The sequence below is a fragment of the Ovis aries genome, chromosome 4, assembly GCF_016772045.2.
Source record: "Ovis aries strain OAR_USU_Benz2616 breed Rambouillet chromosome 4, ARS-UI_Ramb_v3.0, whole genome shotgun sequence".
In the NCBI taxonomy this organism is placed as follows: domain Eukaryota; kingdom Metazoa; phylum Chordata; class Mammalia; order Artiodactyla; family Bovidae; genus Ovis; species Ovis aries.
Window position 1 is genome coordinate 53,454,694 of NC_056057.1, and position 21,168 is coordinate 53,475,861.

Consider the following 21,168-nt stretch of genomic DNA (forward strand, 5'->3'; position numbering starts at 1 on the left):
TGGAGGGCAGAGCTGGCACAATACAACACATGTGCCAATTACATACACAATGACAATACATATATTACCAAATGATACGTATGCATATGTGATTTACCAATGTATGTGGTATAATATGTATAAAGTGAAATATGTTTTGTTATATTTTATTAATTTTTTTTTCATTTTTTAGCTTTTTGTGTATATATCTCACGCTATTTACTGAGTTTCTGAAATCTTTAAATTTATACATTTGACAAAATTTGGAAAATTTCATTTCTTTTTTTTCAGGTTTTCTTTTAATTTTTTAAAACTTATTTATTTTAATTGGAGGCTAATTACTTTACAATATTGTATTGGTTTTGTCATACATCAACATGAATCTGCCACGGGTGTACACGTGTTCCCAATCCTGAACCCTCCTCCCACCTCCCTCCCCATACCATCCCTCATCATTGTTTCTTGAAATACTTTTTCTGCCCAATTATCTTTCTCCCTTCCCTTCTGGGATTATAGATACACACACACACACACAAACACACACAGGAAATCTTTGCTATTCTCCCACAGATCCTTAGGGCTCTGTTAAGATATTTTCCCTTTTCTTCAGATTAGAGAATTTCTATTATTTTATATTAAAGTTCACTGAACTCTGTAATTTAGAAGTATTAAATAAACATTAAAGTTAATGTGTCATTTCTAATCTGCTTGAAGTTTTATTTTAGATATGTAGTTTTCACTTCTAGAATTTTCATTTGTTACATTTTTATAGTTTATTTCTCAGATAAAATTTGTTATGTTTCTTCATTCATCATAAGCATATATTTTTTAATTGAGCATAGTTAAAATAATGACTTTAAAATACTTGTCTGCTGATTCCAATATCTGGGTCATCTCAAGGTCTATTCCCATTGACTGATATTTTTCTTGAGCCTAGATCATGGTTTTTCTGTTTCTTTATAAATCTAGGAGTTTTGGATTGCATTCTGGACTTTACAGAAGCTATGTTCTAGAGACTCTGAGATTCTATTTTTTCAGAAGATGTTCAATTTTTGGTTTTAGCAGGCAGTAAACTTGGCTAGATTCAAACTTCTAACCTGTCTCTCCTGTTATATATAACAGTTAAAGCATCTATTTAGTTCTTTCTTGCTGTTCAGTTGCTCAGTTGTGTCCAACTCTTTGCAACCCCATGGACTGCAGCACAGCAGTTTTCCCTGTCCTTCACTGTCTCCTGGCGTTTGCTCAAATTCATGTCCATTGAATCAGTGATGCCATCCAACCATCTCATCCTCTGTCGTCCACTTCTCCAGCCTTCAATCTTTCCTCATTTAGCCCTAATTGAGCTGCTTGCAGTCTGCACTATGTTTGTATAGTACAGGGTTCAGCCAGACATTAGGGTAGAGTTTCAGTTCAGTTCAGTTCAGTTGCTCAGTCATGTCTGACTCTTTTGACCCCATGAACCGCAGCATGCCAGGCCTTCCTGTCCATCACCAACTCCCAGAGTCCACCCAAACCCATGTCCATTAAGTTGGTGATGCCATCCAACCATCTCATCCTCTGTCGTCCCCTTCTCCTCCCACCTTCAATCTTTCCCAGGGTCAGGGTCTTTTCCATAAGTCAACTCTTCGCATCAGGTGGCCAAAATATTGGACTTTCAGCTTCATCAGTCCTTCCAATGAACATCCAGGACTGATCTCCTTTAGGATGGACTGGTTGGATCTCCTTGCAGTCCAAGGGACTCTCAAGAGTCTTCTCCAACACCAGTTCAAAAGCATCAATTCTTCAGTGGTCAGCTTTCTTTATAGCCCAACTCTCACATCCATACATGACCACTGGAAAAACCATAGCCTTGACTAGACGGACCTTTGTTGGCAAAGTAATATCTCTGCTTTTCAATATGCTATCTAGGTTGATCATAAGTTTCCTTCCACAGAGTAAGCGTCTTTTAATTTCATGGCTGCAGTCACCATCTGCAGTGATTTTGGAGCCCCCCAAAATCAAGTCAGCCACTGTTTCCACTGTTTCCCCATCTATTTCCCGTGAAGTGATGGGACCAGATGCCTTGATCTTTGTTTTCTGAATGTTGAGCTTTAAGCCAACTGAGGTTATTGATATTTTTCACTCTCCTCTTTCACTTTCATCAAGAGGCTCTTTAGTTCTTCTTCACTTTCTGCCATAAGGGTGGTGTCATCTGCATATCTGAGGTGACTGATACTTCTCCCGGCAATCTTGATTCCAGCTTGTGGTTCATCCAGCTCAGCCTTTCTCATGATGTACTCTGCATATAAGTTAAATAAGCAGGGTGACAGTATACAGCCTTGACATATGCCTTTCCCTATTTTGAACCAGTCTGTTGTTCCATGTCCAGTTCTAACTGTTGCTTCTTGACCTGCATACAGGTTTCTCAAGAGGCAGGTCAGGTGGTCTGGTAGTCCCATCTCTTTCAGAATTTTCCAGAGTTTCTTGTGATCCACACAGTCAAAGGCTTTGGAATAGTCAATAAAGCATAAATAGATGTTTTTCTGGAACTCTCTTGCTTTTTCTATGATCCAGCGAATGATCCTTAGAAAAGGCAGAGGAACCAGAAATCAAATTGCCAACACTCACTGGGTAGAATTTATGAACAGGATTTGGATCTCTCACCCTCTTGCTCTCTCCTTTTCAGAACTTACCACTCACTTTTCAGCTTCTGTGGTTGCCTGCACTCTGTTCCCTCATCTTTACACCAAAAAGACCATTGAAATCTATGAGAGTTCTAGGCATCCAACATTGAGCCACACTGGGTCCTCCTCTTGGATAAAAGGCTATAAAAAATGGAAAATCCAACCAGTACTGATATCTTCTTTTTATAGATCCTCTACCTTTGCTTGTTCTCCAGTATTTTCAAGCAGTTATTTTCTCTGTGTGTGTGTTTTTCCAAAGTGTATAGTTGTTGCCTCAGAAGGATTGCTCCCTAGCCATTACCAGAAATGGACTCTTTGATTTGTATTTTCATACATAGAGCTAGAGTAATTAATTTGCTTTTATAATTAACATTGTACTCAATGAGTAAGCAGCAAATTCTTTGTGTTCAATTTATCTATTTTATAAGTATTGAGTAAATCCTTTACAAATGGTCTGCTGCTATAGATCTAGAAGTGAAGTGAAGTGAAGTCGCTCAGTCCTGTCCGACTCTTTGCGACCTGTGGACTGTAGCCCACCAAGCTCCTCTGTCCATGGGATTCTCCAGGCAAGAATACTGGAGTGGATTGCCAGTTCCTGAAGCATACCAATAATTAGGGTTAGTTGATTTAAATATTTACCTATATCTATGCTGGGTGTTGTAGTACGCTGTAATTTAAGAGTGATGCAAAGTACTTAAACTCGCCTTTAAAAAATTTATTTTTTTTGGAGTAATGTAGAGTGATGAAAGATGTTTGTTTTTAATATATGACTTCAGTGTACTGTTTATCGGATGCTTCCATGGTCGTTCAGATGGTAAATAATTTGTTTGCAATGCAGGAGATACGGGTTCAGTTCCTGGGTTGGGAAGATCCCCTGGAGAAAGGAATGGCAACCCACTCAGTATTCTTGCCTGGAGAATTTCATGGACAGAGGAAGCTGGCGAACTATAGTCCGTGGGGTCACAAAGAGTCAGACACGACTGAATGACTAACACACACACACACACACACACACACACACACACACACACACAGACACAGACACAGACACACACGCACACACACACACACACACAGTTTGTTTATATCATTCTGTAGGTTTGCTACAGATTGCTGTTTTGTCTAAAACAGTAGCCATAGCACATGTGACTACTTAAACTTTTAAAAAGTAAAGTGAGTGCCCAGTTCCTCGCTTGCACTACCCACATTCCAAATACTCAGTGGCTAGAGGCTACTGTATTAGACACAGAAAAATAAAACATTTTCATCATTTGAAAAGGCTCTATTACTTAACACTGTTCAACAAAGTGCTGCTCTATGAACAGACAAGTATATTTACTCGGAATTATATTTGTTCAGTTGGTCATCTGAAATCCACGGTTGTAGAACCCATTACTAATTGCAGTCCTATCTTGATGGACACAGTGTTTACCCTCTTCTGTCACACTGGCTGTTCTTTCCCTTCACTGGTTGACAAACTGTGTAGATCACTGCTTGTTCCTGTAAAATGTCTCTGTAGACTTAAAGCCAGTGATAGCTTGCATGGCTTAACTATATTCCAGGCCCTGTGCTCAGCACTGTATCTGTATTATCTCATTGAATCATTATAACAACTTCATGTTAGAGGTGCTCTAAGTCTCTCCTTTTTACTGGTGAGGAAGTCAAGAGAGGGAGACTAAGTAACTTGCTCACAGTCTCATAACAGGTGGTAAATGAAACCAGGATTTAATTGTGGAAGAATAAAGGAAGTGGAAGAATATATATATTTTATATTCCCTGTGAGAAACTTTCTGAATATTAAAATTTGGAGACAACATTGTTTTACTTTCATGAATAGAAATAAAGCACAAAAGGATTACACAGAAATTAGTCATATCTTTTCAGACTCATATAAAAAAAATTCAGTTATGTGTCACTCCTTAGTCACATAAATTCCTGATCTAGGAGTGTTTGTGGAAAATATTTATACTCCCTTCACTTTTTCAGCTCTCCCAGATGCCAAATTTCTTTCAAATTACCAGCTTCTAGATCACAGAGTATCTTTTTCATTCTGACCCATATTATTCTTCAGGCCCTTTAAAAATTCTTTTTAAGAGTTTAATTGTTTGTTTGCTTTTATTTACCATTTAAAGATGATTAACATTTTGCTATCTCATATCAAATACACATTTCTACATTTTAAACTTCTTTCTTCTACATAAAAGAATTTTTTTAGCCAAGTTAATTTATTTTCATTTAGGAGGTTTCATCATTTTATTAGCATGTATTAGCATTTATTAGCATTCTATTTTTTTGTAATTGATTGCTCCTCCAACCATTAACCTTTCTTGTACTCACTAACATTATATGAAAAATGTCCTACTAGTTTTGAACTCTTAAATTTAATGTTAGAGTAAAAGTTTCCTTTTTATGGAAATGACCGGTGCAAGGGAGGAAGCATGGTGATCACAGTGAGGAAGCTGGAGCACAGAACCACTTTCTTGCTGTTTTCTATCTCCCAGACACTATGCCCTTCTTGCTACCATTACATGTGTCTTGGTGGTATCACCAACTTAAACAGAATGGACTGGACTGAGCACTTAAAGCTCTTTTAGATCAATATTTGTAATAAAGGAATAATATATGTAAAATATATTTGTCCCAGAAAAGAAAGCTTGACATAAGTATTATGACATACTTTTTCTTAGATATGAGTAGGAAAAAAAGCTCTAAAAATTCAGAAAGATATTAATAAAGAGTATTTAATAAAATTTTATAAAATACTAAAAAATCTGATTATAATTAGAAATACAAGTTAAAAAAGTTTTTATGGTGGGCTGGCCTTTGGTTTAAAGTAAATGAAGTGAACTTGTCCCTATCATCAAAATGTTCTTTGTTTATCCATAGCCATCATATAAAAGTCTGCAGGGAGATCTGTAGGTTCAAATCATTTAATTCTACTTATTTTTATTTAGAGACAAAATCTGGAGAACCCTCATAATTCCATTGTGAGCCACAAGAACAATAGTTAGAGAAACATGCAAATTTCCTTTGATATTCAGCTGCAAGGAGCTCTTTGAGAGAACTTCCCAGCCATACTTATTTTGGAGATGCAGCTCGATAATTGTACACATGTGCCAGAAACAGGAAGGCCTAATTTCCTCAGCATTTTTCCACTCTGCTCTTCAAAGGGAATGTGGACATATTTTTGTTCAAAGATGGGGTTCCCTGGGTTTCCTAAAAGTTGAAATTGGTTACTCCTTATTAAAGTGTTATATTTTCCTCCCTGGATGGAGCACCTGTGCTTCTGCTAACTTATTTTTTTTTAATTCAAAGGAATTTTTTAATGATTACTTAGTGAATGAGCATATTAATCTGTAACATTATAGTAGATTTTTGTGAGGCTGACTGTAAATCAATTTATTACTTATTGAAAAAGTCAAAGGAAAAAGTACCTTAAACAGAAAACTAGAGGAATCAATCATTACTCTATTTAGAAATGAATTTCTATATCAAAGTAGCATCACCCAATTTAGAGTGATTTGTGAATTTCTTCTTTTTCTTTTTACTTCTTTGTATTTTACCTTAGTCAGTAATATTTGTTACTTGTGTGGTAAGAAGAACAAGAAAATGAAGCATTTACTTATCTTATTTTATTTTAAAAATATTGTATCACTATGCTTATACCTGTAACTAATAAAATATAGTAAATCAACTGTATTTCAATAGAGTATTGTCACACTATTTATGATTACACAAACCTGCATTTATTTACAGATTGTTCTTTTATTTATAGGATTCAGCTTTCTCTGAAGCACTCAAGTTCCTCATGGCATATGTGAACAAGCAAACTGAGGATGGTTGTTACCAACAGATGGAGGAGTGGATAGTAGATAGGGAGCCCCAGTGCTCACTACATCCCTCATTTTGAGTGTATCAGCCCTTAGAGATATGGTGAGTTATCACAAAATTGCTTAGAGATTTATATATATTTGGGCTATAAACTTCTAAATTTTAATAACCTCTTCAATGAATCTTTAAAATCACTTCTTACTGGAACTCTTCTGGTAAAATAGCATTTATCTCTAGATAATTTTTACAAAATATGAGATAATCAAGATTAGCATCTTTAATTATAAAAAAGAAAACAGTCTGAAATTAAACTGATAATTATCTAATTATAATTGTATATTTAGAGATTATATATTATATATATAATATGTTGTATACTATACATTACTTTTTAATGATAAAGACAATTTACTACTATGTAGTACAATCAACAACATAGGTTATTACTTTAATTTTAATTTTTTTGTGAGGCTATATACAACTAAAAATGATGAAAATAAAAAACTCTGGAAAGTAAGCAGTTAAGATATGTCTCAGTATCTGTTTAGTTCAGTTCAGTTGTTCAGTCATGTCTGACTCTTTGTGACCCCATGTACTGCAGCACGCCAGGCTTCCCTGTCCATCACCAACTCCCAGAGCTTGCTCAAACTCATGTCCATTAAGTCGATGATGCCATCCAATCATCTCATCTTATCCCTTCTCCTTCAGCCTTCAATCTTTCCCAATAGCACGGTCTTTTGTAACGAGTCAACTCTTCGCATCAGGTAGCCAAAGTATTGGAGCTTCAGCTTTAGCATCATCTTCTAATGAATATTCAGAATTGATTTACTTTTGGATTGACTGGTTTGATCTTGCAGTCCAAGGGACTCTCAAGAGTCTTCTCTAACACCACAGTTCAGATTAATATCTGTTAATCAGATATTAACAGATTAATGTCTGTTAATCAGCCCATTGCAATCTCAGTTCTGTTTCACTAAAATTGTATTTACCATTTTTAAAAGTGATCTCAAAGTTAATTACAATATACCCGAATTCATCTGTTCCTTCACTTAGTGAATTCTATATTCATTGAAGTTGAAGCACTTGGGAAAAGACCACTGGATACCTGTTAGTTGTATTCGAATTTTTGTGGATTCTCAGGCTTTCTTTCCTGAGAGGTTTTCTCCTAATGTGCTCCTCTATCCATAACTGAGATTTCTTGTATTCCACCAGCAGAGTAAATGTTATAAAACTCAAATTCAGTAATACTTCATTTCTGCTTATGTAACTTCAATGGCTTCCTGAGAACTATAGGAAAGTGCTCAAAATCTTTAGAATGCCTTAAAAGTTTTTTCACAAGACAGCCTGGACCTGACTTCCAAGCCACATCTGTGCCACTTTCTAACACAAGGGTCACCCGCAGTACTGGTCCATGGCCTATCAGGAATTCTACTGCACAACAAGAGGTGACACTTCGGGTGTCACTGCCTGACGTCACCCCCGGATTGGGACTATCTAGCTGCAGGAAAACAACTTAGGGCTTGCACTGATTCTGCATTTATGGTGAGTTGTGTAATTATTTCATTATCTATCACAATGTAATAATATAGAAATGAAGTACACAATACATGTAGTGTGCTTGAATCATTCTGAAACCATTCCCCACCCCTGGTCCATGGAAAGCTTGTTTTCCACAAAACTGGTCCCTGGTGCCAAAAAGGGTGGAGATCACTATTCTAACACACACTTCTAAACCTGCCCTACTGTGCTTTGAGTAGAAACATTTTCAATGCTAAGGCTTTGTACATGCTGACCCTTCTTTTTGGGAGATTCTTTCTTGCTCATCTTCATCTACCAACATTCTGTTCTTGCTTCAAAACCTAGCTCAGTTACTTGTTCTATGACTATTTCTGTAAACTCTGTAGGCAGAGTTACTTACCTTTATTATTTTTCCATGAAAGTTGATGTGATGCTATTGTTCCAACTAATACGTTGCATATTTTTCATTTGAAATGAGAAAGTATTGATCTTTGAACCCAGAGTTATCATTTCCCAATGTACCAGTCTGATCAATACATTAACTAATGAGCATTTTCTTTCATTGTTTTTAAAATATGTACTGAGTACCTTGAATATTTCAGAATTTTTTCTGGGCCACGTACTGAATTTGTATTTAGCTCCAAAATATGGCATAGGGATTTGATTTTTAATAATCTGTGTACTTTTTTTGACAGTTTGAGGTTTATTTTGGGCTTGGTGATCTTCCAACATGTATCAAAATGAGAATTACCATTGCCAGAAGTTGATTATGTACTAGGTTTCTCCCCATATATCAGTTCAGTTCAGTCACTCAGTTGTGTCTGACTCTTTGTGACCCCATAGACTGCAGCATGCCAGGCTTCCTTGTCCTTCACCAACTCGCGGAGCTTACTCAAACTCATGCCCATTCAGTCGGTGATGCCATCCAACCATCTCATCCTCTGTTGTCCCCTTCTCCTCCCACCTTCACTCTTTCTCAGCATCAGGGTCTTTTCCAGTGAGTCAGTTCTTCGCATCAGGTGGCCAAAGTGTTGGAGTTTTAGCTTCAGCATCAGTCTTTCCCATGAATATTCAGTACTGATTTCCTTTAGGATGGACTGGTTGGATCTTCTTGCATTCCAAGGGACTCTGAAGAGTCTTCTCCAACACCACAGTTCAAAAGCATCAATTCTTTGGCACTCAACTTTCTTTGTAGTCCAACTCTCACATCCATACATGACCACTGGAAAAACCATAGCTTTGACTAGATGGACATGTTTGCTGACAAAGTAATGTCTATGCTTTTTAAAATGCTGTCTAGGTTGGTCACAGCTTTCCTTTCAAGGAGCAAGTGTCTTTTAATTTCATGGCTACAGTCACAATCTGCAATAATTTTGGAGTCCCCCCAAAATAAAGTCAGCCACTGTTTCCACTGTTTCCCCATCTATTTGCCATGAAGTGATGGGACCAGATTCCATTATCTTAGTTTTCTGAATGTTGAGTTTTAAGCCAGCTTTTTTCACTCTCCTCTCTCACTTTCATCAACAGGCTCTTTACTTCTTTGCTTTCTGCCATAAGAGTGGTATAATCTGCATCTCTGAGGCTGTTGGTATTTCTCTGGACAATTTTGATTCCAGCTTGTGCTTCATCCAGCCTGGCATTTCTTGTGATGTTCTCTGCATATAAGTTAAATAAACAGGGTGGCAATATACAGCCTTGATGTACTACTTTCCTGATTTGGAACCAGTCTGTGGTTTCACATCCAGTTCTAACTGTTGCTTCTTGATCTGCATACAGATTTCTCAAGAGGCAGGTAAGGTGGTCTGGTATTCCCATCTCTTTAAGAATTTTCCAAAGTTTCTTGTGATCCACACAGTCAAAGGCTTTGGTATAGTCAAAGAAGCAGAAGTAGGCATTTTTCTGGAACTCTCCTTTTTTTTAATCATCATTTTTGATGATCCAACGGATGTTGGAAATTTGATGTCTGGTTCCTCTGCCTTTTCTAAATCCAGCTTGAACATCTGGAAGTTCATGGTTTATGTGCTGTTGAAGCCTGGCTTGGAGAATTTTGAGCATTACTTGGTTAGTGCGTGAAATGAGTACAATTATGTGGTAGTATGAGCATTCTTTGGCATTGCCTTTCTTTGGGATTGGGATGAAAACTGACCTTTTCCAGTCCTGTGGCCACTGCTGAGTTTTCCAAATTTGCTGGCATTTTGAGTACAGCACTTTCACAGCATCATCTTATAGGATTTTAAATAACTCAACTGGAATTCCATCATCTCCATTAGCTTTGTTCACAGTGATGCTTCCTAAGGCCCACTTGACTTCACATTCCAGGATGTCTGGCACTAGGTGAGTGATCACACCATTATGATTATCTGGGTCATGAAGATCTTTTTTGTATAGTTCTTCTGTGTATTCTTGCCACCTCTTCTTCATATCTTCTGCTTCTGTTAAGTCCATACCATTTCCGTCTTTTGAAGTGCCCATCTTTGCATGGAATGTTCCCTTGGTATCTCTAATTTTCTTGAAGAGATCTCTAATCTTTCCCATTCTACTATTTTCCTCTATTTCTTTCCATTGATCATTGAGGAAGGCTTTCTTATCTCTCCTTGCTGTTCTTTGGAACTATGCATTCAATGGGTATATCTTTCCTTTTCTTCTTTGCCTTTCACTTCTCTTCTTTTCTTTGTGAAGTCAAGTGGGCCAGGGTCTCCTGCATCAAAGGCAGATTCTTAACGTCTGAGCTATCAGGGAAGCCAATGTTCCTATCCCCCTGTAAACAAATTTGAAATACAGTGCCTGTTGAGTTTTGTATTTGTTAGTCCTGAATATTAGAGAACTAGGATGTGACCTTTTGGGTCTCTGTCTCTCTCTGCCAAGTCCTGAGGAATGTAGTCTTGCTGTACAAAGTGATACATCAGGCAATGAAAATCAGAGTGTTAAAGGCATGATTATTTTAATTTGTCACTGCCAATTTTCACTAACAGGCATTAATCTGCACCTGTGTTTCTAAAAATTGGACTAAGAATCTCATCACATACAAAAAAGAGTTAACTATGTGAAGTTATGGGTGTGCTGATTATCTTGATAATCATTTCACAGTTTACATGTATCAAATCTCACATTGTACACTTTAAGTATATGAAGCTATGTTTGTCAACTAGTCTATTAGATTGTCAATTGTTTATTAGATTAATAAATCTCAAAAAATGCAAAGAAATAAAATTTGAAAAAAAAAAAAGATATTGAGACAAAGGAAAGATCCTTCCAGAAAAAAAAAAAAAGAGAGAGAGAGAGAGAGAGAGAAATGTAGCATTTTATCAGTGAGTTTCATCACAAAACATCTCAGACTTTCCTAAGCTGGCCACACTTGGCTTCCTCAAAGTACTAGCTCTGCTGTCCTGACAGGAAGACAAACTACAGCATACCATACAGGCTGAAGTTTATGATTCCAGTCTGATTCAGACTAAAAGCCCACTGGGCAATCCTACTCAGTCTCATTGCTTAGATAGTAAATGTATGCAAGATGGCATAGGAAGTATTAATTTGTGATAGGATAACAGTTCAAATACTAACTTCTATCAACTTTTGTGTTTTCCCTGTTGAACTGCCACCTTCTTCCTACTGGGCAGTGAGGGAGGGATGCGCCTGCAACTCAGAGAAGAGCCCATGCATGAGAACAAAGAGCTTCTACATCCTATATTCTAAGCTACATCTTAAACTTCTACAGTCAAAAGCTATCTCAGTTGAAGACCAAGAAGATTTGATGTACTTACACTAGCAGAGAGAACAGGTGTGTCTTACTTTCTGCCTTTTATACCAGATAAAGAAACTTCATAGGAGGTGGAGAGTTTAGGGAATCAATTAGTTACATGTATTGTAGGGGCCATGAGTTCTGTCACTTCCCTGCATAGGAGTGTAGTGTGTGTATGGGGGTGGGGGAAGAGGGGGAGGTATGGTTTGGGCAGGAAATCATATACCTAACCTTTAAGTAGGAATATGAGGATAAATGTTCTCATGCCCACTACTCATAACATCTCTGAAGGCAGCAGCCTTATAGATGTGGTACATTCTACCTGGGCACTCTAGTAGGGACAATAAAATGATGTATCCACATTGGAGAGAAGGGACAAGTTGGCCAAGAGGTCTCTGGACTGGGAAATCAATAAGCAGAGATGTGAGTGGACCATCCCAGCAATGGATAAGAAGGATTGGCAATGCTAAAGTGGCAGGTGATCCACCCACCGCATTTGCCCTCTGAGTATAACATATGCTTCACACATGCTGTCCAGTTTCCTTTGAGTCAATTTATATCACTAGAAAAGTTCTCAACATAGGATGGAGAAAAAGGGAGACTGACAGAAAGACACCCTGTTTCCAGACCATGACTTAGTAGCCATTCTCTAATGACCACTTCCCCTCTTGACCAAAGAGTATTGATTAGGGATTAAACAGGAGCACATATACCTTAAATGTGAATGAGTTAAAATTTGAAATTGGTTAAAAGGAATCCTTGGATTGGATTGAGAAAAATAGAAGTTTACTAAATTGAGATTTTTTTTTTAATGTCACATAGATATGGGAGCTCATGGTAGATAATAAAGTTGTTAGTGGAAATAAAGTTATTTTTACAACACTGAGGGTTTTGTGGACCTTTGTGTCTGAAAAATGCACTCACAAATTGAATGATAATCAGCAGAGTAAGATGGCAGATTATGTGTGTGTGTAGAGAATAATCAACTCTGGAAAGCAAGGGTCTTGTGAAATTCATGTCAGGAATGCTGTCAGAATCAGATTAAACCCTGGCATTTTTAAAGTGCATATTTATAAAACTGTTTTTTGGCACAGCTGAACCAGTTAACTATTTTCCTTCTCCAGTGTTTCTGCTGAAATGTGAGGGCTTTTTTTTTAAGCCATGTTTTCCCCCCAACAAAGGAAAATAAGCATACATGAGTGTAGAAGACAGAGAGAGACAGAGACAGAGGGAGACAGAGAGGTGCTGGGAACAGCAGGAAGCCTCCAAACTCAAAAGATATGCACAGTGCCAGCTCTGTCCTCAGCTTGGCAGCACAGACTACCCTTCCTCTGTGATAACTAATTGCAGAAGCCTATAATAACTGCCTGTAATCACAGAGGGGCAAAAGGAATTCTTAAACACATCAGGAACAACCAAAAAACTGAGAAAAATCAAACTGAGGAAATAGAACTAATGGGAAAAAAGAAAACTTAAAAAATATTAATACCCTTAAGAGATATGCAAAAGATAGCATATCAATAAAATAAGAACAAGAGGTTCTAATAAATAAACATAACATTTAAAAAAATAAAAAAATTGAGGATCAAAATATGTATCCTTTCATGGATCATAGCCTTGTCATGGCGAAGGGGCTTGCTTAACTCATGGTGAAGGGGCCCATGCTATGCAGGGCCACCCTGGACGGACAGGTCATAGTAAAGAATTCTGACAAAACGTGGTCCACTGAAGAAGGAAATGGCAAACCACCCCAGTATTTTGGCCACAAGAACCCCATAAACAGTATGAAAAGACAAAAAGATATGATGTCAGAAGTTGAGCCCTCCAGGCTGGAAGGTGTCCAATATTTTACTGGGGAAGAGTGGAGGGCAATTGCAAATAGATCCAGAAAAAATGCAGTGGCTGGGCCAAAGCAGAAACAGCACTCAGGTGTGGGTGTGTCTAGTGGTGAAAGTAAAGTCCAATGCTGTAAAGAATAATAGTACATAGGAACCTGGAATTTTAGGTCCATGAATCAAGGTAAATTGGATGTGGCCAAGCAGGAGATGGCAAGAATGAACACTGACACCTTAGGAATTAGTGAACTAAAATGAATAGGAATGGGCAAATTCAATTCAGATGGCCATTTTATCTACTACTGTGGGCAAGAAACCCTTAGAAGAAATGGAGTAGCCCTCATAGTCAACAGAGTCTGAAACTTGGGTGCAATCTCAAAAGTGACAGAATGATCTTGGTTGATTTCCATGCCAAACTGTTCAACTTCACAGTAATCCAAGTCTATGCCCCAACTACTAATGCTGAAGTTGAACAGTTCCATGATGTTCAAGACCTTCTAGAACTAACACACACACACATAATGTCCTTTTCATATAGGGGATTGGAATGCAAAATTAGGAAGTCAAGAGATACCTGGAATAACAGGCAAGTTTGGGCTTGAAGTACAAAATAAAGCAGGGCAACACATTGGTCATAACACTTTTTTTCAACATAACAAGAGATGACTCTACACATGGACATCCCCAAATTGTCAATACCAAAATCAGATTGATTATATTTTTGGGAGCCAAAGATGGAGAAGCTCTATACAGTCAGCAAAAATAAGAACTGGAGCTGACTGCAACTCAGATCATCAGCTCCTAATTGCAAAATTTAGGCTTAAATTGAAGAAAATAGGGAAAACCATTAGACCGTTTAGGTAAGACCTAAATCAAGTGCGTTATGATCATACAGTGAAGGTGATGAATAGCTTCTAGGGATTAGATCTGGTAGACAGAGTGCCTAAAGAATTATGGACAGAGGTTTGTAATGCTGTTCGGGAGGCAATGACCAAAACCATCCCAAAGAAAAAGAAATGCAAGAAGGCAAAGTGGTTGTCTGAGGAGGCCTTACAAATAGCTGAGGAAAGAGGAGAAATGAAAGGCAAGGGAGAAAGAGAAAGATACACCCAACAGAATGCAGAATTCCAGAGAATAGCAAGGAGTGACGGAGAAGGCAATGGCAACCCACTCCAGTACTCTTGCCTGGCAAATCCCACAGACAGACGAGCCTGGTAGGCTTAAGTCCATGGGGTCGCACAGAGCTGGACACTACTGAAGCGACTTAGCAGCAGCAGGAGCAGCAAGGAGAGATAAGAAGGTTTTTAAATGAACAAAGCAAAGAAATAGAGGAAAACAATAGAATGGGAAATACTAGCAATCTCTTCAAGAAAATTGGAGATATCAAGGCAACATTTCATGCAAGGACATGCATGATAAAGGATGGAAATGGTAAGGACCTGACAGAAGCAAAAGAGATTAAGAGGCAGCAAGAATATACAGAAGAACTGTACAAAAGAGGTCTTAATGACTCAGATACCACTATGGTGTGGTCCCTCATCTAGAGCCAGACATCTTGAACTGTTAAGTCAAGTGGGCCTTCGGAAGTATTACTACAAATAAAGCCAGTGGAGGTGACGGAATTCCAGCTGAGCTATTAAAAACCCTAAAAGATGATGCTGTTAAACTGCAGCACTCAGTATGTCAGCAATTTGGAAAGCTCAGCAATGGCCTCAGGGCTGGGAAAGGTCAATTTTCATTCCAGTCCTAAAGAAGGGCAATGCCAAAGAATGTTTAAATTACCATACAACTGTGGTCATTTTACATGCTTGCAAGGTAATGCTCCAAATCCTTCAAGCTATGCTTTAGTAGTATGTGAACTGAAAACCTCCATATATACAAGCTGGATTTAGAAAAGGCAGATGAACCAGAGGATGTAATTGCCAACATTTCTTGTATCATAGAGAAAGCAAGGGAATTCCAACAAAACATCTACTTCTGCTTTGTTGAGTACACTAAGGCTTTTGACTATGTGGATCACAACAAACTGTGGAAAATTCTTAAAGAAATGGGAGTACCAGATCACTTTACCTGTTTCCTGAGAAACCTAAATGAGATCAAGAAGCAATGATTAGAACTGGACATGGAACAATGGACTGGTTCAAAATTGGTAAAGGAGTATGGCAAGGTTGAATATTGTCACTCTGCTTATTTAACTTATATGCAGACTACATCATGCAAAATGCTGGGCTGGATGAATCACAAGCTAGAATCAAGATTGCTGGGAGAAATATCAACAACCTCAGATATGCAGATGATACCACTCTAATGGCATAAAGTGAAGAAGACTAAAGAGCCACTTGATGAGGGTCAAAGAGGAGACTGAAAAAGCTCTTAAAACTCAACATTCAAAAAACTAAGATCATGGCATCCATTCCCATCACTTCATGGCAAACAGAAGTGGGGAAAGTAGAAGCAGTGACAGATTTTATTTTCTTGGGCTCTAGAATCACTGTGGACCATGACTGCCACCATGAAATTAAAAGATGCTTACTCCTTGGAAGGAAAGCTATGACAAACCTAGACAGTGTATTAAAAATCAGAGACAGTATGCCTATGGCTGATTCATGTTGAGGTTTGGCAGAAAACAAAATTCTCCAAAGCCATTATCTTTCAATTAAAGAAAAAAAAAGCAGAGACATCACTTTGCCAACAAAGGTCCATATAATCAAAGCTATCATTTTTCCAGTTGTCATGTATGGATGTGAGCGTTGTACCATAAAGAAAGCTGAATGCCAAAAAATTGATGCTTTTGAATTGTGCTGCTGAAGAAGACTCATGAGAGTCCCTTGGACAGCGAGATCAAACCAGTCAATCCTAAAGGATATCAACCCTGAATATTCATTGGAAGGACTGATGCTGAAGCCAAGCTCCAATACTTTGGCCACCTGATGTGAAGAGCAGACTCACTGGAAAAGACCCTGGTGCTGGGAGAGATTGAAGACAAAGGGGAGCAGCAGAGGATGAACTGGTTAGATAGATTCATCGACTCAATGGACAGGGATTTAACAAACTCTGGGAGACAGTGGAGGACAGAGGAACCTGGTGTGCTGCAGTCCGTGGGGTTGCAAAGAGTCAGATACAACAGTGACTAAACAAAACAATGGCTATTTAAATAAAATATAGCAGTGTTAATGTAAGTAAAATATAATGTAAGGAATACATTTATTTAACATTGCTTTCCATTTTATCCTGTTCTAAATTAATTCTCCACACACTGTTGTACACCATGGTACATAGTTCACTACTATATCCTAGAGAATAGCCTTATACTTAATAAGTATAGTGACTATTTCTTTCATTGAATTGAATTTAACCTGAATCATAAGATCTCTCTTTTTAGTGAGCTAGACTGAGGAGGCGGACGTATAACCTCAGCTTTGTGTGTGTTTGTGTGCAATAGTGAGATAAATGTTAGTGAAAATTTCAAACTCTTTTGTAGCAATTTCATGTATATAGCAATGATTTTTTTCAGTTCTATGCCCTATCCATATTTATTCACTTTTTAATGGGGTGTCAGCTATCTCCTGGAATGTCATTTTAAATTTATCTTTGTGATTATACTCCTGAGGTCACAAGAGTTACAGCTACACTGGATCCATTAAAGCTATGGTATCATTGGCTTTAAGCCCAGAATTAAAAAAAAAAACAGTTATGCCTTTGAGTGAATGGAATTTCTGAGTCACACATCCTTGCCCTACTTCATATGCAGATGCATCCTCAGAAGATGAGAGCCATTGCGAAGAGGCATTTCCCTGTTTTTGTCAAGAGTATACAAAACAATTAACTAACTGTGGCTCCAGTACTTTGGCCACCAGATGGGAAGAGCTGATTCATTGGAAGAGACCCTGATGCTGGGAAAGATTGAGGGCAGGAGGAGAATGCTGTGATAGTGGATGAGATGTTTAGATTACATCACTGACTCAGTGAATATGAGTTTGAGCAAACTCCACGAAATAGTAAAGGACAGGGAAGCCTGGCATGGCACAGTCACATGGTCACAAAGAGTCAGAAACAACTTAGCAACTAAACAACAACAATTATTTAATTTATTCAAAAGGTATTATTATTATTATTTTTTGGTCTCAGTATTGTGTTAGAGATTCATTTTAGAGCCCTTGATATATTTATCACATTAAAAAAAAATACAGTTCAAAAGTCCTTAAGAAACTTTTATCCAGGCCTTAACTTTCCACTCCCTGGGTGGCCAAATATTACCAACATGATTGTGGGGGAATCCTACAGAAGCTGGCTATGTGATGACTTTATTGTGACAATGTGCTGACTTCTCTTGAAAGGCAAATCTATTCAGTGAAATTCTATCATATACACAAACGGGTAATGACTAAAAACCATACCTATCCAGTAGAGGCAGGCAATCTCTGAAATCTAGACAGACTTTAAATTTATGCTTAGTGGGGCTTTCATTGCTCAGTTAGTAAAGAATCTGCCTGTAGTACAGGAGACCTACGTTCAGTCCCAGGATTGGGAAGATCATCTGCAGAAGGGAATAGAAACCTGCTCCAGTATTCTTGCCTGGGAAATCCCGTGGACAGAGGAGCCTGGCAGGCTACAGTCCATGGAGCTGCCATCTAGGCAGAGTTTAAATTTAAACACTCTTTTACTATGTCAAAATGCACTTAATAGCAGATTTGCAGGTCCCTATTTTACTGGTATTATAATTATGATCATATATATATATAGTATACCAAAACTTTTTGACAGATACTCTTTTTCCAAATCTCTCAGACCTTGACATTTCTATTCATTAATCTAGATTTATTGAGGGTGTGCTATATGCCAAGCACGGCTCTATGCACAATGGATGCAACAATGAGTTAGAAATACCTCTGTACCAAAAAGCTCATATTCTAGGGGGAAAGGAAGGAATCATAAACATATAATTAGAAACAATCCAATGGTAGTTTGTCATGGGAATACGCTCTTCGAAATATGGGACTGCCAAGTAGGAAAACTTCACTCGACTTGAGAGCTTGAGGAAGACCTCCTGATAGATATAACAGAGGTGAGTTAGTTAGGTGAACAGTAGGCAGGACAGAAGACTGCGTGTATTTGTGCATAGATGTGAGAAAGCATGGCATGTGAAGGATTTACAAGCACTTCTAAGGAATAAGGGAAGGCAGGAAGTGATGAATGGTAAACTGGAAAGATGGAGGGCCATATGTGGAAAGGTAGCTTTACCCAGATCTTGTGAGTCAGATGGACTAACATGATCATATTTTTATTTTAAAATATCCCCAGATTTATGTGTAGAGGATGATTTTTAAGCACAATTCTGGAGCTAGGGAAACCATTTAAAAGGCTCTCATGAGGGACAATGGGATACTAAACTAGGGCTAGAGAAATGGGATAGATCTGTGATATTTTTAAGGTGTTAAAACAACAGAACTTGACATTTATATGTGGGGTTCAAGGCAGAATATGGTCTCAAGAACACCGTGATATTTTTAGTGTGGGTGACTGGATGGGTTGTAAATTATATATTTGAATATGGAGCTCTGACGGTAAGTCTGAAATGGAATACAAGTTTAAGTTTCATAGGTATTTAAGTTTTAGTAGAATTCAGCACCAAGAAAAAGAAAGATATCTCTGTGTTTCAATATAGTTTCTAGAATTTAGATCCACTGGATCTTGATAGTTATAATTTTAGAAAAACAAGGTTATTCTTCTATTCAACTCTCATATGCTATTGATGGAAATATACAATGATACAACCACTTTGGAAAACTAATTGGCAGTTTTTTAAACAGTTAAACAAACTTACCATGTGATCCAGTCTTTCTGTTCCGAGGTATACCCAAGTGAAATGATAGCATGCTTGTGCTTGTGCGCAGTTACTCAGTTGATCCAACTCTGCGACGCTATGGACTGTAGCCCACGAGGCTCCTCTGTCCATGGAATTTTCCAGGCAAAAATACTAGAGTGGTTTGCCATTTCCTACTCCAAGGGATCTTCCTGACCCAAGGATCAAACCCGTATCTCTTACGTCTCCTGCATTGGCAGGCGGATTTTTTACTATGGCACTGCTTGGGAAGCCCCAAAAGAGACTAGCTAACATCAGTGCAAATAAATAAGCAATCTCAGAAAAAGACGTTGGGAACACTGTTATCTGTGCCACTAAGCAATTACTTAAAACTGAAGGGAACTTTTTTCTTTTGTGGGAAGGAGAAAAGGCGGGCAGGTGGAAAGTTGTATTTTAAGAAATAGATGTGGTGAGTAGAAAAAGAAGAGGATTCAGAAGTCGGTTAATCTTGTCTGTTTTTTGGTTCCACACCCACTCACTCCTTTTGCGTTTATGTTGTTTCCATGTCTTGAGCTCAACTACCTTCCATTGCTCTATTTACTACCCACACACTCTTAAAATAAACTTTGTGTTAGCAAGTGTTTTCCTCATGAAGTGATTTCTAGTGAAAACTTTAAAAGGTGAGGCTGGATTCCTTGCATTTCTTTTGCCTACACCCTGATTTCTTTGGCAAAGCATCAGTTCTTAGGTTTTGAATATTAAAACATGTGTTAATAATCATTGATTAGACTAATCTGGCAAATATGTCAAAAGATGACTAACTTCCTTGCAAATGGGATAATGAACAAATATAGGAAATGTTTAACATCTTTCTAATGAGAAGTGAAATATGTTTTGATGGTTATTTTAATCTTTCCAAATAATAGGATATTGTTAGATTTTTCAATTCTTCCTCTTCCTCTTTTCATATTTAAATTGTTAAAAGTGATTTAATGAATTTTAGTCTGAGATTTTGTTCTGGAATATTTTACAAGACCTCTTTGAATTCATCCCTCTTTGGAGAACTATTTTGGCGATAGTGGTTGTTCTCTGATGATAATACTTTTCTTATCTGCCTATCTCATAGTAAAATGTGAATAGTTCAGGTTAGTCCTCTCATTTAAACACAAGAAATATTCCTTTGCATGAGTACTTCTAGTGTGCCAGGCACGGGGTGAAATATGTTATCTTTCGGATATTTTTTCTTTGTTGATATCTTTTCTATGGGCTTGTTAGCCGCATCTGATTTGGAGGAAGTTTTGTTGTTTTTAATGAATATTTCACTTCCTAGGATGATGGTCTTTTTAGTGGCCTTCTGCCCAAATTCCTGTGAATGATGATTTAGGCAAGCTTTTTTTTTGTCTTAGGCTGTAGAAGTGGTTTGGGGAGATAGTGGGGAATGGGTTGGGCAATAGAATCCATTGGGGCCGGTGTAAAACATACTTTCCTCCTGCCTTCCATGGCTAGTGACTTAAGGCATATTAACAATTTTTGCTAAAAGCACACTGGAAGACAAAACAATAACCAAAACATGTTCTGAATGCTTTTGCAATTGCATGTATGATTTAATTGTTCAGGTAGTTTGTATATGAGCTAATTATACAGGTAACTGTATATTAAGGCTGGTTTTCTTCTCTAATACAACTCCCTATCACTTGGTAGGATGGAATATAAACTTCTTAGCAAAATAAAATAACAGTTCCAAGATATGCTACAAGGCAGTAATATTTACAAGAGAAAGATCTGTTTCTTGTCCATGTG

At 37.7% G+C, this 21,168-nt stretch overlaps 1 protein-coding gene across 2 annotated transcripts in view; it reads left to right on the forward strand.

Annotated features, from left to right (window-relative positions):
• TFEC (transcription factor EC) overlaps positions 1-21,168 on the forward strand; it is a 789,619-nt gene that overhangs the window by 242,385 nt on the left and 526,066 nt on the right. For both annotated transcript variants that reach the window (XM_060414728.1, XM_060414723.1), the window contains one exon: positions 6,418-6,575. The gene's annotated coding sequence lies outside the window, so the exon portion shown is untranslated. The remainder of the gene's footprint in view (positions 1-6,417; positions 6,576-21,168) is intronic.